The sequence below is a fragment of the Lutra lutra genome, chromosome 14, assembly GCF_902655055.1.
Source record: "Lutra lutra chromosome 14, mLutLut1.2, whole genome shotgun sequence".
Lineage (NCBI taxonomy): Eukaryota > Metazoa > Chordata > Mammalia > Carnivora > Mustelidae > Lutra > Lutra lutra.
In genome coordinates this window covers 23837216-23853742 of record NC_062291.1, presented here as the reverse complement: position 1 = coordinate 23853742, position 16527 = coordinate 23837216, and the positions used below count along the sequence as shown (strand labels likewise).

The 16527-nt window shown below is 38.2% G+C and overlaps 1 non-coding gene across 1 annotated transcript; it reads left to right on the top strand.

Annotated features, from left to right (window-relative positions):
* The first annotated feature begins 328 nt into the window (after nucleotides 1-328).
* Nucleotides 329-430, top strand: LOC125085358 (U6 spliceosomal RNA). The gene has a single exon (XR_007122885.1). It is a non-coding gene; the product is annotated as a U6 spliceosomal RNA (small nuclear RNA).
* Nucleotides 431-16527: the final 16097 nt, after the last annotated feature.

Genomic DNA, 16527 nt, shown 5'->3' with positions numbered 1-16527 from the left:
CTTTCACATCAGAATTTTAGTTGTTTTTTAAAACGCAAAAATTCTCAATTCCATGAGGGAAAGAAAAAGAGATTATACTAAATTATACTTTAAATAATACAGTATCAAAAACTCTCTCTCTCTCTCTCATTGCCTCCACCATAACCTTAGAGAGATGTCTGTTCTTGAACATCATTCTTTAAGTCTCTAAGAAAATAAGAATGAAATAGAAGTGGTGGTAGGAAGAGTCCCCTAATAAGGGCTTGTCTTTTCACTATCTTAATGGGATGTAGGACAAGGACTGATTACCATGAACGTTGCAAAATACATATTAGAAGACCCAGATTAGGTGCTCACTTGGGCAGCACAATTGGTGAAATTGGAATAATACAGAGATTAGCCTGGTCCTTATGCAAGGGTGACATAAATTGGTGAAACGTTCCATATTTAAAAAAAAAAAAATGACCCAGATTAGGATAAAGAATGGAGCTGGTATATCACATGTATTTAAGTGTTTAGTACCTTCTTACACAGTGAGAAGCATCTGTCATCTGGCACTATTTGTGGTACAAACACATGGCCTTAACAATTTTATGCTCCTAGGTGACAGAGAACATTTGGGATTCACATTGGAGGTAGGGGGTTCTGAAATCTCTAGTTGGACCTAAGGACTTTAAAAACTTACTTTTAAAACCTCCAGTTCCCATTTTATTTTTATTATTTTTTAAAGATTTTTATTTACTTATTTGACACAGAGAGAGAGAGAGATCACAGGTAGGCAGAGAGGCAGGCAGAGACAGAGGGAGAAGCAGGCTCCCTGCCAAGCAGAGAGCCCGACGTGGGGCTCGATTCCAGGACCCTGAGACCATGACCTGCAGTGGCTTAACCCACTGAGCCACCCAGGCGCCCCCACAGTTCACATTTTAAGTGAAAACTGACTGCTCCAAAGAAGTGCTCTAGGGAAGAAGACTGTTCTCGGCCAGCTCAGGGTACTGATTTTAATGAGTACATATATATCTCTCTGGGAGGCATTCATTTTATAGCATCTAAAAACAGCTAGTAAATCATTATACCCATTTTACATTTTACATTCAACATAAAGAAGACCACTAACTTCCAGAGCTGTGATGCTAGATTTTTCAATTTATCTCAATTATCTTTGTTTTTAAACTTTCAGGGGTTTTTATAAGTTCATGCTACCATCTTCCCAAATACAGTTTATTAATTCTTTGGGCCAACTTGAATTTAGTGTCTCTAAAGTACTTTATAGACACAAAATGAATCAGATACAATTCTGATCTGTAGGTGATGGGGGCAGGAGAACACATGATACTTAGGATTTTATTCTGGCATTTACATTGTAACTTATGCTGTAAAGTGAAATGAGAACATAGAGGGGCAAATTACTAATTCGAACAAACATTGGAGAAAGAATTGTGGGGTGTGGTTTCCAAACAGAGGAAATTCCATGAGGTAAGCACTTAAAATCTGCCCAAGACATGCAGGGCGCCACCATTGTAGGATGTGGGGCATGTGCAGGTGCACTGCCATTGTGGGGAGTAGTGTGTCCCCCAGTGTTAAGCAACAAAGAGTTTGGAACAAGAATCTTAAAGAGTCCAAAGGGGTTGCACAGGAGGGGTGTAGAACAATTTTAAAACTATTCTCTAAGTGCTATGAAAAATCAACAGAGGACGAGAGGATGGAAAGGCATGTGCTACAAAAAAATGTTATATTTATATTTTGGTAAGCTCCTTTTAGAAAAAAAAAAAGAGTGGGTGTCACTGAAAATAAGTTTGCTTCATTATATAGCCTTCACTATGGGATTAGTGCTCTTATTAGAAGAAAAACTAGAGAACAGGGTCACTCTCTCTCCTCCTTGTGAGGACACAGCAGGAAGGTGCCATGTATAAACTTGAAGCCTCACCAGACCTCACCATGTGGGCTCCTTGGTCTCAGACTTCCAGCCTCCAGAACTGTGAGGAAATACATTTCTGATGTATAAGTCACCCGTTTTATGCTATTTTGTTATGACAGCCCAAGCAGACTAAAACAGGTATTTTTTCAGATAAAAAGGTTAAGAAACACTTGTCTGTAAACACATAAAATAGCCTAGAAGGAAATGCTACAAATAATAAGTGTGCCTGGAGGAAGAGTGCCTGAGGCACAGAGGTGGGGAGGGAGACTGTTGTATCTTTTGAAGTGTTCACTGTGTGAATACATTACCTAGCGTAGAAATGGATGGATGGATGGATGGATGGATGAGGCCAAAGACTCTTTTTTGCTACTGGATAAAATTCTTGGAAGTTGCTGCAAAATTTACTCAAAAGGAGAAGACTGATCTCCCTTGACATAATTCAGAAAGTAAAGTGGTTGAAAAAAGCAAGACATGAAGTTCCAAGATCATCTCATCACAGCTGAAAACATGGAACTATCTCGGCTGTTCCTGGGTTAGGCATTTTTGAATTATAAAAGTAATGTGGTTTTTTTTTGTAAAATGTTCAAACAATTCCATAATAAAAGTCTGTCATATATCATCTCTAAGCTCCCATCCTCATTCCTCCAACTAAAGAGACAGAAAGAGAAATCACGGGTAAGCTTTTGGCATCCATACTTTAAATCCACATGTGTCACCTTATCTCAATTCTTTCACTGGAAATTTGAGAACTGGGGATGGGGTGGAGAGGAGAAATTCATTCATCAACCAATGGGGATCAAAGACAACAGGTGAACAGATATGTGTCTTCCCGTATAGGTGCAGAGCAAATGCTTACAGTGCGGTAAGTAAAGCTGTTCTGTGCAGAACATGCTGGTTACTAGTCACGGTGAGTGTGGTGGAGGGCAGAGCAGTCAGGCGAGGCTTCACAGCAGAGGCAAGTTCTAAACTGAGTCCTGAGGAATGAAGAATTTGCCAAGCAGACACATGCATGAGGAGTGATTTCTAGTCCATTGAGAAGAAATAATAAGGCATCTTTGACCGACTGAAATTATTTCAGTATTCCTGGAACATAAATGGAGTTTAGGGGGGACTAGAGAAAGGATCAGAGAAATGATGTTATGCAGTAAGGCAATATCCATGCTGAGAAGGCCTTTCAGGGTCCTCGCAAAGGATTTGGATGAAGGGTGGAATTGGGAAAAAAAAAAAAAAAAAGTGAGTAGTGGGTGATGTAGTCAGATGTGGGATTAGGAGGGAAAAGTCAACTGAAGAGGAGATCTGAGGAGGGACAATGAGGTAGCATCAGAGCCAGGAGACCAGTGGAGGGCTCTGCTTCTATCCCAACAGAGGCTGAACTGGGGGAGTGGTAGTCAGTTTGAAGAGGAGGAAATGATGATGAGCTCGAACTATAAGGTCTGAGGCATGGATTTGGTGTGTGACTAAGGGAGAAAGCATCACCAGGGATGACAAGGATATATGTTTGACAGTGGATGGATGCCACTACACTTCTGGAGAGAAACTGAGGGATACTTATGGTTGGAGGGGGAGGGTGGTGGGGAGGTGTTGGGGGGAGTGCTGATTTGGCCATGTTGATTATGAGGTGCCAATATAATATCCATGTGTCCTCAGATGGACAAAAGCAGATGTAGGATCCATGAGGCCTCAAGTATCTACCATTTGGGGGCTGTTTTAAAGTAAAAGGATGCTGGATTTGGTGTGATAGGGAATATATTTTGAGAATAAGAAATTGTAAAATTACAAAATTTTAAAAGTTGAAAAGTACCATAAAATCACAAAATTCATAGAAAATTATATATTTTTTTAAAGATTTTATTTATTTATTTGACAGAGAGAGATCACAAGTAAGCAGAGAGGCAGGCAGAGAGAGAGGAGGAAGCAGGCTCCCTGCTGAGCAGAAAGCCCGACCTGGGGCTCGAATCCAGGACCCGGGATCATGACCTGAGCCGAAGGCAGCGGCCCAACCCACTGAGCCACCCAGGCGCCCCAGAAAATTATATTTTTGTTAATTGTCTGACATATCCTTATAATGCTTTTTGTCCTACATTTCTGGGGAGCAACAACTTTTGGAATCCATATTCTAAACGCTTATTCATCCTTCCAACTGGCAAATTCTTTATCTTTGTCTCGTTATATGAAACACAATTTTGTAATATTTACTATGAAGAGAAAAAAGATAATTCAGTCTTCCCTTTAACATGGTTAATCCGAATTGGCTTTTTATGATTAATTATTTCAAAAAAGTTTTTATGACTTCTTACCCCCTTATTGATAACATCATGTAGATTGTTTAGACTTTCTATCAAATTTGAGAAAATATTTATCAAGTTTCTTTCACATATGAGCTGCTTTTAAGACTGGTCTAAGCTTATACCTTACAAACACAGGTATTATGCTAAATTCTTATTTGCATGATTCTAAAGTTTCCAGATTCCAAAGATTTTTCTGATGCATTTATCATTGTTCATGCTGTGTTAATAAGTGCATTCCTGACACAAGAGAATTTCAGTTTGGATGAGGTAATGATAAGAATTTTACACATCTGCTAATTGGAAGAATTCCCCACAGGTTAGCTTCTCCTCTATTACCCACTTACTTCCAGTTCAGATAAGACCTCAGACCCTACACCTTCATTTTCACATGCCAGGAGCATTCACAGAATGGGTAGAAGGAATATTTCCAGAAGCTGTTGCTATATTAGGACTGCTGGCAATGACTTGGAAGCGTTGGGGATGAATAACTAGATACTGCTAATCCTCAACTAAGTGTATCCGCAGCTCAACTTCCCCTGAGCTGAATCCCCCACAATGTTCTGGTCCCGCCAGTACCACTGGGCGGGTGGGGAAGTTTGACTAGTGGGGAGTCGAACTGGAAAGAAACAACCACCTTAAAGACCTGTGGCTAACCTACGCTAATGTATGTATTTTATCAAAAACCTATGATTATGGGAACACCCTTCTCAGAGCCCAGGAAGGGGCCTGTGCTAAGGCAGGATCTTGACACTTCAGCTTCATGAGATTCATGGTAAGTCTAAGTGTTAAACTGTAGATGATTTTAAACATAATCGGGGCCAGGAGAAGTGAGCAGCACTGCTGAGATGATCAGGGTTCTTGTTTTAGTTGAATCTCTGAGGTGTTTTTGATAATTTTTTATGGACTTCTTCGATTTTATGACAATACTCTTTATGCCTAAAATAGGCCCTTCTGCTAGAACTAAAAATTGAGAGGGAGAAGTAGTTCTTTAAATCCTGATCTTTGTAAAGTTGTCCCAGGGCAATGGATTATGGATGAGTAAGTTAAGGAATTAATATAAAAGTTTATTTTCTAATGGTGTTAAACAAAGGAAGTTCTAATTTAACTCAATACACTGTCATCGAGAATGATACAGGCCTGGGGTTTCACCTGCAATATTCTGCTTCTTTTTAAATGTTTACTATAATTGACAGATTCCAAAGAGCAGAGTGGCAAAAACACACTCCTCCTGTTAAAAATGATAGAGATGAAACATAATTTACTCTTTCTTAAAAAAATGAGACAGGCACTTTCAGGTATGACAGGAAATTAAACTCTTTCAGTTCCTCTCACCAAATATATGAGTGTTTTCTGTTCTCTTGGCATTATTTGGGGGACACTAAAGATACGAAGATGAATCAGACTTCCTGTCCTCTTTGACTTGAAAGGAGGGGCCAAGATAAGAAAAATACATCAAATGATTACACTTCTTTTAAGGTCATTAGTTAAATATCTTCCTTTAGCTGATAGCTTACATCAAGTACTAAGGGAATACAAAGTATAGTGATGTGGTACCCAGATAAGACAAAAGGGGAAAAATACCTGCTGTTTCAACATTTGGTCACTATATGGAGCCTTTATGATGTCCCAAGTGCGGGCTTAAATAATGGGTATACAAACAAGAATCAGACCCAAGCCTGCCCTTCAAAGCTTCAGGGTCCAGATGGAGAAAAAAGTACAAAAGAAAAAAAATTTTAAAGATGAAACAAGAACTTCTTCCTACTCCAGGGATCCTACGTGAGTCTTTCCACAGCCTAACCCTAACCACAGACTCAAAATGTAGGGCCCTCAACTCTCTGGTCAACTAATCTTTAAGAAAGCAGGAAAGAATATCCAATAGAGAAAAGTCAGTCTCTTCAACAAATGGTGTTAGGAAAATAAGACAGCCACATGCAGAAGAATGAAACTGGACCATTTTCTTACACCACACACAAAAATAGACTCAAAATGGATGAAAGACCTCAATGCGAGCCAGGAATCCATCAAAATCCTAGAGGAGAACACAGGGAGCAACCTCTGTGACCTCAGCCGCAGCAACTTCTTGCTAAACACATCTCCAAAGGCAAGGGAAACAAAGGCAAAAATGAACAATTAGGACTTCATCAAGATAAACAGCTTTTGCACAGCAAAGGAAACAGTCAACAAAACCAAAGACAACAGAATGGGAGAAGATATTTGCAGATGACTTATCAGATAAAGGGCTGGTATCCAAAATCTATAAAGAACTTATCAAACTCAACACCCAAAGAAAAAATAATTCAATCAAGCAATAGACAGAAGACATGAACAGATTTTTAAAAATGTGAGGCAGGAGGAGAAATGTTGAAGCTGTGCTGTCCCAACAAAAGCCCTCCAGGAATGGCTGTACCATCACAGTAGTTAGAAGTTCAGGATTGTTGGGGCACCTGGATGGCTCAGTTGGTTAAGCAGCCAACTCTTGATTTCAGCACAGGTCATGATCTCAGGGTGCTGTGATTGGGCCCCACCCACATCAGGCTCCCGGCTCAGACTGCTTCAGATTCTCTCCCTCTGGCCTTTCCCATGCTTGTGTGCTCATTCTGTCTCTAAAAAAAAAAAAAAAAAAAAGAGTTCAGGATCAAGACTGCATTGCCTCAAATCCTTTCAACTCCTGGTTCTCCCCCTTAATTTATCTGTGGCTTTGAGCAAATCACTTTATTTCTTTGTGCCTCATTTACTCAAATGAAGATATGAATAGTACCTGGTTGTATCTTTTTGAGTATAAAATGAGGTCATCCATCTACTATTTCCTTAGATCAATGCCTAACCCACAGTAAGCACTTCACAGGTGTGATTTATCACTGTCTATCTCTCACAAAAATTGCTCTGATGGTGAGTGATGGAATACACTGCTATGGGGTCATAGGAGAGGGGGAAATAGACTCTGGGGGAGGCAGATAAGGCTTCATTAATGCTGTGACCCTTGCTTTGGGTCGGATAGGAAAGCTGATATTATCCGTTTAAATGGGAATGAGGGAGAGGAGCCGGCCCGAAACATCTGGGAAGGAAACAGCATATGCAGCAGACAGCTCAGCGTCAAAAAGGCACCTGGCGTGCAAGGGATTGATGAAGGGAGCTGGGTAAAGCTGAACAAAGAGTGCATTTGAACTAATTCTTGAAATATAAGACCAGCTTTGGCAAAGAGAAATGGAAGAAGGATATTGGCGGGAATGATCAGGTGGGAGACATTCTAGGCAGAAAGAAGAAAAGCAGGGGCCAGGTTTGGAGAACATCCAGCAGTGGGATTTGGCTGGAGGGTAAAGTGGGATAGGAGGTAAAGAGACAGAAGAGGGGAAAGAATAGTTAGATTCTTATCATGAAGGGTTTTAGAAGTCACTGCAAGGAAGTTTACCTAAAGCGCTTCAAACAATGCAAAGGGAAAGACTAAAAGTTTTTTTATTAGATTGAGCAGGGAGTGACAGGATCACATTTTATATTTAAACAGATTAATCTGGCAGTACTATACAGAGAGGACGAGTGTGGGAAGGAGAGATGCAAGATTGCCAGCAGAAAGGTAATTCCCTCCAGGAGTTTATCATGTCTAACTCTGTGAAGTTAAAATTGACAAAACTCTGTATACATGGTGTATTAGTAATCTGGAGGCAATGCTGTGAGGATATTATGACTATGATTCCACTAGAGGGTAGTAGAGACAAATTGATAAAATAGATGAAGCCACTCTCATCCCGACCAGCTACAAACCAAGTTATATCTTTTCTTATCTATATTTTGTAAAGGTTGCAGCTTAATTCAGTTATCCCATGACTGAGGAAAATATGACAAGTACATTTAGTGGGTTGTAGCTCTAGACAATTTAATAAATTCAACGTATCCATCTTCAAACAGCAATAAAGCTGAACTGGCCAGACCAGGAAACTAGTTGGGATTTAACCTTTTGACAATAACCAATATCTCATTATGGCCTTGAGTGGAAACTCTCCTTTTAAATTGAATCCCGAATAGTACATCCAAGTCTCTTAATTGATTGTGCTTTTTTAAAAAAAGGTGACAATGATGAAGACAAAAGTATGATTGGTCAAGTTAATTTCAACATGTAGTCTCGGTTAGATAATTTAAGTTGAAAAAAAGCATATCTTTGGTACACTCATTTTCAGATAAGGTCCTAAAATATATACTGCTATATTTTACACACATATATACACACACACTTTTGCAAAGTGGTACAGCAATGAAGAGTGATAATGCCCATTCTGTTTTTTTTTTTTAAACTTAATATTCCTCTAACATTATTTTGTCATAAGGAAATAACACTATACAAATAAGTCATATGCTTGAAAAAACTTGCTATGTTGTAATAACATTTTCTATAATAACAAAAATTTAGAGTCAACTTAGAAGTCTAATAGGGAAATGGTTAAATACTTAAATTATGGTATTTCCCTTAATCAAACACCACGCACTCAGACACAAACACTGCAAGTTTATAAAATTGACTGCAAGTTTATAAAAGCATGGATTTACACTATAAGGAAATAGACACAGATTGTTCCCTTAATGTAAAGGGATGTGTGGTCATTTAAAAACATTGCCATTCAACTAGTTTTGTGCTGTTTTTACAATGACCACACACCAAAAGGGAAGAATATGCTGCCGATATCATTTTACTTGTAATTTCAAGGTACTGCTATTTAACTAACACTTTTCAAAGCTTCACAGTGTAAAGATCATTATATATTAAACCTTTAATTAGAATAACTCTCTTCAACTACCTTAAAAAAAAAAGGAAGAAGGGAAGGAGGAAGAAATGAAGGAAGGAACTAAAATGAGACTTCTCGAATATACCCGCTCTTGTATCTATAAACAAAATATCTCTGGAGTAAAATATAGCATTTTTTTTTAATTTTTTTTTAAAGACTTTATTTATTCATTTTACAGACAGAGATCACAAGTAGGCAGAGAGGCAGGCAGAGAGAGAGGAGGAAGCAGGCTCTCTGGTGAGCAGAGACCCCGATGTGGGGCTCGATCCCAGGACCCTGGGACCATGACCTGAGCCGAAGGCAGCGGCTTTAACCCACTGAGCCACCCAGGCGCCCCTAAAATATAGCATTTTAAAAGATCTGTGAACACCATCCTTGATAGCTTAAGGAAAGGAAAGCAAAGAGGCTAGCAAAACACCGTATGATTTCTTGCATGTATGGAATTTGAGAAACAAAACAGATGAACATAGGTAAAAAGAAAGAAAAATAAAATAAGATAAAAACAGAGAGGGAGACAACCCATTAGAGACTCTTAATTTTATGGAACAAACTGAGGGTTGCTGAAGGGGAGATGGTGGAGGGATGGGGTAATTGGGTGATGGGCATTAAGGAGGGCACTTGATGTAATGAGCACTGGGTGCTGTCTGCAACTGTTGAATCACTAAACTCTATCCCTGAAACTAATAATACACCATATGTTAACTAACTTAAATTAAATAAAAACAAATAAGTGAAATGGAATTTCTCCATATTTCAATATAAAATAGACACGTCTTGGGGTAAGGGCAGAAGCTCTGTAGACTTATTCAGTCATGAAAATGTCCAAATTGAACATTCTCTTCCATCTTTAAAAACATAAATCCAAAACTAAAATAAACTCATCTTCAGTTTAATGGCTTCTAAACACTTGTAATGGCAATAATCATAGGGTTTTTAAATAGTAAAATGGTAGAGTCAATGAGAATTAGAGATCATCCAGTGAGAAATGTGTTAAGGAAATTCAGTTGGTAAATTTACATTTACCAGTGTTCAGAGTTTCACATATTTATTTTATTTAAGTTCCTATTTTATTAAATTCACATATTTATTTTATTATTTGTTTAAGTAAATTGTCAGTATGTAGGAAATACACATACATATGTATATTAAAATATGTGTGTATAGATTAATAGACAGATAAAGTAAATCAATTTAAATGTTTCAGTATGGTAACATTAGCTACCTTTTACCTTTTATAACATTCAGCCATGCCATGAGCTGAGCGAAGAACTTTAAATGGACTATCTTTAAGGATGGAACAATCTTTCTGATAAAGATTCTGCTTCAGATGAGGAAACTGAGTTGTAGAGAGACCTAATATTTGCCCAGTGTCAGACAGCTAGTAAGAGGTAGAATGGAGGGGCACCTGGGTGGCTCAGTCGTTGAGCGTCTACCTTTGGCTCAGGTCATGATCCCAGGGTCCTGGGTTCGAGCCCCGCATCTGGCTCCCTGCTCAGTGGGAAGCCTGCTTCTCCCATTCCCCCTGCTTATGTTCCCTCTCTCGCTGTGTCTCTCTCTGTCAAAATAAATAAAAGCTTTAAAAAAAAAAAAAAAAAAGAGGTTGAGTGGAGACTTGAACCCAAAGATTTTCTGACTCCAAAGCACAGCTTCTCTACCACTGTGCAATCTTCCACTTAGATGCAATAAAATAAATATACACTCTAAGATGATAAATTATTGGAAATATTATTAATACTATTTTGTTAAATAGAAGTTTATATTTAGTCTTCTTATACCGTGTATCTTCGTGATAATTTCATCCTTACTCATGTCTCCTTAAAGAACAGTGGAGGGGCGCCTGGGTGGCCCAGTGGGTTAAGCCTCTGCCTTCAGCTCAGGTCATGATCTCAGGGTCCTGGGGTCGAGCCCCACATTGGGCTCTCTACTGAGCGGGGAGTCTGCTTCCTTCTCTCTCTCTGCCTACTTGTGATCTCTCTCTCTCTCTGTCAAATAAATAAATAAAATCTTTAAAAGAAAAAAAAAAGAACAGTGGAAGTGTATCATTTTCTTTGAATAAGAATGTGATTAAACAAGGTTGAATCATTGGTTAATGGTAGAGTGTTTAAAATAGTTGTTCATTATTCTCGGAACACCACAATTATTAGCTTCAGATGAAAGGGATGAAAAATTCAGAGCTCATTCTCAGATAGCTGGAGGTCCAGCTTTTCTCCCATCACTAGAATTTTCCACCCAAGGTACATGGTTATTTTCAGTGTTTCCAGTGGAGCAGGCTGGTGGTGACTTAAGAACACAGAAGTGGAATAATGTAATGCTTGGTTCATGACGCAGTCTCATCATTGGTGCACTTATGACCTTCTTTATTCATATAATTATTAATTTATAGTACTAATGTAATAAGCATTCATGAAACCATAACCCAACATTAAAACTTTGACTTTAACAGTACTCTACACATATGGGACCCTCTTTTCCCTATTGTCTTGTTCTGCTACCACCCCAATGCCAGGTAATTGACATCCTTAATCATCATTTCTTTTGCTGGTATTCCTACAAAAAAGTTTAAGAGTAATAATAATAAAACCTATATATTCCTCTCCTAGATTCATCAATTATTATTATTTTGCCAAATTTGCTTTAATCTTATCTTTTTTCTCCCTTCACCCCCCACTCCCTCTCTGTCTTTCCATTTACTGAGTTATTCATTCTCACATAAATTACAGACCCATGACTTTACCCCAAATACTTCACCATGCATCTTTTAAGAACGATGTTTTCCAGGCCCCTGGGTGGCTCAGTCATTAAGCATCTGCCTTCGGCTCAGGTCACGATCCAAAGAGTCCTGGGATCAAGCCCCGCATCAGGCTCCCTGCTGGGTGAAGAGACTGCTTCTCCCTCTCCTGCTTCCCCTGATTGTGTTCCCTCTCCAGCTGTCTCTCTCTCTGTCAAATAAACAGAAAATCTAAAAAATATATATATATCAATTTAATTTACATATATTGTATTATTAGTTTTGGAGGTAGAATTTAGTGATTCATCATTTGAATGCAAAACCTGTGCTATTACATCAAATACTGTCCTTAAGGCCCATCACCCAGTTACTCCATCCCCTAGCCCCTCCCCTCCAGCAACCCTCAGTTTGTTCCCTATTGTTAAAAGTCTCTTATTGTTTGTTTCCCTCTCTATTTTCCTCTTATTTTATTTTTCCTTCACTTCCCCTATGTTCATCTGTTTTGTTTCTTAAATTCCACATATAAGTGAAATCATATGATATTTGTCTTTCTCTGTCTGAATTATTTCATTTAGCATAATACCCTCTAGTTCTATTCATGTAGTTACAAATGTCAAGATTTCTTTCTTTTGATGGCTGAGTAATATTCCATTGTATATAGTCTTCTTTTGGTGGCTGAGAATTATTCCATTGTATAGAATGGAATATATACAACTTCTTTATCCATTCATCTGTCATCTGGACATCTGGGCTTTTTCCATATTGTTTTATTTTGGTTTCAATGATATTTATTGTAAGCCAGTTGTCCTGAGACAATATCCCCATGATGCATCTGATAATTTCTTCATGGTGTCATTTACCTTGTTCCAACATTTCCTGCATTATGTAAAGTATCTTCTGTACCTGGAAGTTAGATCTAGAAGCTTGATTAAATTCAGGTTAAACATTTTCGGCAAGGATACTTCATAAGGAAGTTGTGTACCTCATGTCACATCGTGTCAAGACGGACATAAGGCAGGTTGCTCACCTCATGTCATTGATGACTTTTAGCTCTTTTCCTTTTTAAAGATATATCCATAAATTCTTTGATAGTCTTCTGATGAGATAGATCTTAATTTCCCACCCTTAGCTGCCATGGCACGGGGACCCTCAGGCCATGAATGGAGCTAAGTCTCTGCCTAACAGGGAGCACTGAAGCCTTGCTAGTAGGTGAGCTTGGAAGTGGGTACTCTGTCAGGACTTGGTTAATAAGTTATATGTTTCCAGGAATTTGTTTACTGGGTCCAATTTTCCAAACTGTTGGATAGGTAATAGTAGTGTTCTGTTATGATATTTTCTCTCCAATTACTATTTGTGATTTTCCTCCTTTTTTTTTTTTTCTGGTGCAATCTTGTTAGATATTTAAATATTTTACTTGTTTTTGAAGAACTGATGTTTGGCTTTAACATTCTGTTTTTTCTTTCTTTCTTTCTTTCTTTTCTTTTTTTTTTAAAGTAATCTCTACACCCAGTGTGGGGCTCAAACTCATGAACCTGAGATCAAGAGTCTTATGCTCTACTCACCAAGGCAGCCAGGGGGTCCATTATAATCTTTGTTTTATATTTTGATTTCTGCTCTTATTTGTATTACATCTTTCTTCCTAACTCATTAACTTTTAGCACCTGGTCTTTCTAATACAAGTATTAATATCTCAAATATCCCTCAGGAGCCTGGGTGGCTCAGTCAGTTAAGCATCTGACTTCAGCTCAGGTTATGATTGCAGGGTCCTGGGGTCAAGCCCCGCATCCAAGCCCAACTCACCATGCAGTGGGGAGTCTGCTTCTCCCTTTTCCTCTGTCCCTCCCTTCATTTGTGCTCTCTCTCAAAGATATAAAATCTTTTCAAATAAATAAATAAATAAATAAAATGTCCTTCATGTGTATGCTTGAAACTAATATAACACTGTATGTTAATTATACTAGAATTAAAAAACAAAACAAAAAAAATCATCCCTCATAATATCATTAACTCTGTATCCTATAAGCTTCAACATATAGTGTTTCAACTTTCTGAACATATGGAATACAGTAAAAATAACTGTTTAAATGTCATTGCCTGCTAATTCTAATACCTGTGTCTGTTCTATTTTGGTTTCAGATCATTTTTTTTCTTCAATATAGGTTGTATTCAACTGTTTCTTTGCGAGCTTCGTAATTTTTTTTCACTATGTCAGACATTATGAATTTTACATTGCTGGGGGCTCAACACTTTTGTATTTCTATAAATATTTCTGAGCTTTGCTCTAGGCTGCAGTAAGTTCCTTGGAAACAATTTGATCCTCTCCAGGGCTGCCTTTATGGTTTGTTAGGCAGGACCAGAACAGAGTTTAGTCTGGGACTAATTATTCCCCACTACTGTGGCAAGGTCCCTCGGAGTACTCTTCCTGTTGTCCCAGAAATCATGAGGTTTTCTAGTCTGGCAGGGCCTGGATGAATATCTTTTAACACTTTGATCTTTTGGTAGTTGTGTAAGGGTTCTCCAGAGAGACAGAACGGATAGGCTGTATATATGGATTATTGTACACAATAATAATATGATTATATAATATAGAGTAATAGTACAATAGTAATAGAACCAATAAGATGTATATGTATATATGATATATATTATTATTGTCAGGAATTATAATTATATTAGTTAATTATTTTTATGTCATGTAATTATATTATTAATATAAGGAATTGACTCACATGGTTATGGGGGCTGAGAAGCCTCAAGATCTGTGGTCAGCAAGCTGGAGACCCAGGAGATCCAGTGGTGTAAATCCCAGTCTGAAAGCTACCAAGCTAGAGATGCAAGAAGAGGCAGTGTTTGTATTTGAGTCTGATGATAGGAGAAGACCAATGTCCCAGCTCGAAGGCAGACGAAAGGACTTCCCCTTTGGGAAGGGTCACCCTCCTGTTCTAATCAGGCCTTCAACTGATTATGTGATGCCCAACCATATTGCAGAGGGCAATCTGCTTTATTCTGTCTACCCATTCAAATGTGAATCTCACCCAGAATCACCCTCACTGACACACTCAGAGTAAGGTTTTACCCAATACTGGGCACCCTGTGGCCCAATCAAGTTAACACATCAAGTAAGCATCATAGTGGTTCTTGTCTTGCCCTTTTATGGGTTCCACACATGCATGTGCTGTCCATACTCTCCTGAATCCTTGAGGGAGACAGTCTGCAGATTTCCAGGGTTCTCTGTGGATGTGTCTCCACTGAGGCTTCGGTCCTGGGAGGGCCAGCTGTGTTACTTTGACTCCCAGAACTCCCAGCTTTGTCTCTTTGACTCAGTGAGTCTCCCAGTCTCCACCCGTGTCTCCCCTCCCTGCACCACTGACTAGAAACTCTCAAGGCAGCGGACTGGAACAATCTTTGGATTTATCCCATTTGATTCCAATCTCTCATGGATCACCATCTGAAGTTGCCTGATGGCAAGGGTTTTGAAAACTGTTGTTTCATATATTTTATTTTTTATTATTTTTTGGTGTTTTAGGTGGGAGGATAAATTCAGGACCTGTTATTTCAGGTTGCCACAAGGAAGCCCGTACAATGTTCCAGGTTTTATTTTCAAATTTCCAGTGTTATTCTTCTCTTTAACTCAGGGTTATCGAAGAGTAGGTTTTTAAAATTTTAAATATGAAAGGACCTTTCATTTATCATTTTCAAATTAAATTTAAAAAATTTTATTAACATATTATTTGCCCCAGGGGTACAGGTCTGTGAATCATCAGGCTTACACATTTCACAGCACTCACCATAGCACATACTTTTCCCAGTATCCATAACCCAGCCACTCTATTTCTACTCTCCTACCTCCCAGCAACCCTCAGTTTGTTTCATGAGATTAAGGGTCTTTTATGGTTTGTCTTCCTCCCAATTCCATCAACAGATGAATGGATAAAGATGTGGTATATATATACAATGCAGCAATCAAGAGAAAGGAAATCTTGCCACTTGCAACATGTGGATGGAACTAGTGAAATAAGTCAATCAGAGAAAGACAATTATATGATCTCTCTGATATGAAGAATTTGAGAGGCAGGGTGGAGGGTCAAGGAGAGTAGGGAGGAAAAATGAATCGAATTAAATTTTTTAAAAGATTTTTGTCTATTTATTTGACAGAGAAAGAGAGAACACAAGCAGAGGGAGAGGCAAAGAGAGAGGGAGAAGCAGGTTCCCTGCTAGCAGGGAATCTGATGTGGGACTTGATCCCAGGACCCCAGGAATATGACCTGAGCTAAAGGCAGACACTTAACCAACTGAACCACCCAGGCACCCCAATTCAAATTAGTTTTTTTAACAAAACGGAAAACATATTTTAAAATGATATTTAATCTTTGCAATTTGTTGTGTTTATTTTATTGGCTTAGTACAGGATCAATTTTTGTAAATGTACCATGTGAATTAGAGGATGCAGGTTATTCTCTAATCTTAGATGTAGATTTACATATACATTCATTAAATTTGGGCTCATTAATTATGTTTTTTATCTGACTTTTTAATCACTGTTAAATTTTTGACAACCACATCTATCAATAGTTGAGATAGATGTGTTGACATCTTTCAATATGATAGCTGGATTTATCAATTTCTACCTGCAATTCTATCAAATTTTGTTTTAATTTTTGGGGATATTTTATTATGTACTTACATGTTTAGATGTAGTACTTACTAACTACATCTTGGTTAATTGAAACTTTCATCATTATGTAGTAAACATATTTTTTTTTCCTAACAATGCTATTGCTCCTAAACGGTCTGATGGAAGTTTTATATGAAAAATAACATGTATTTTAAAATTTCCTAGTA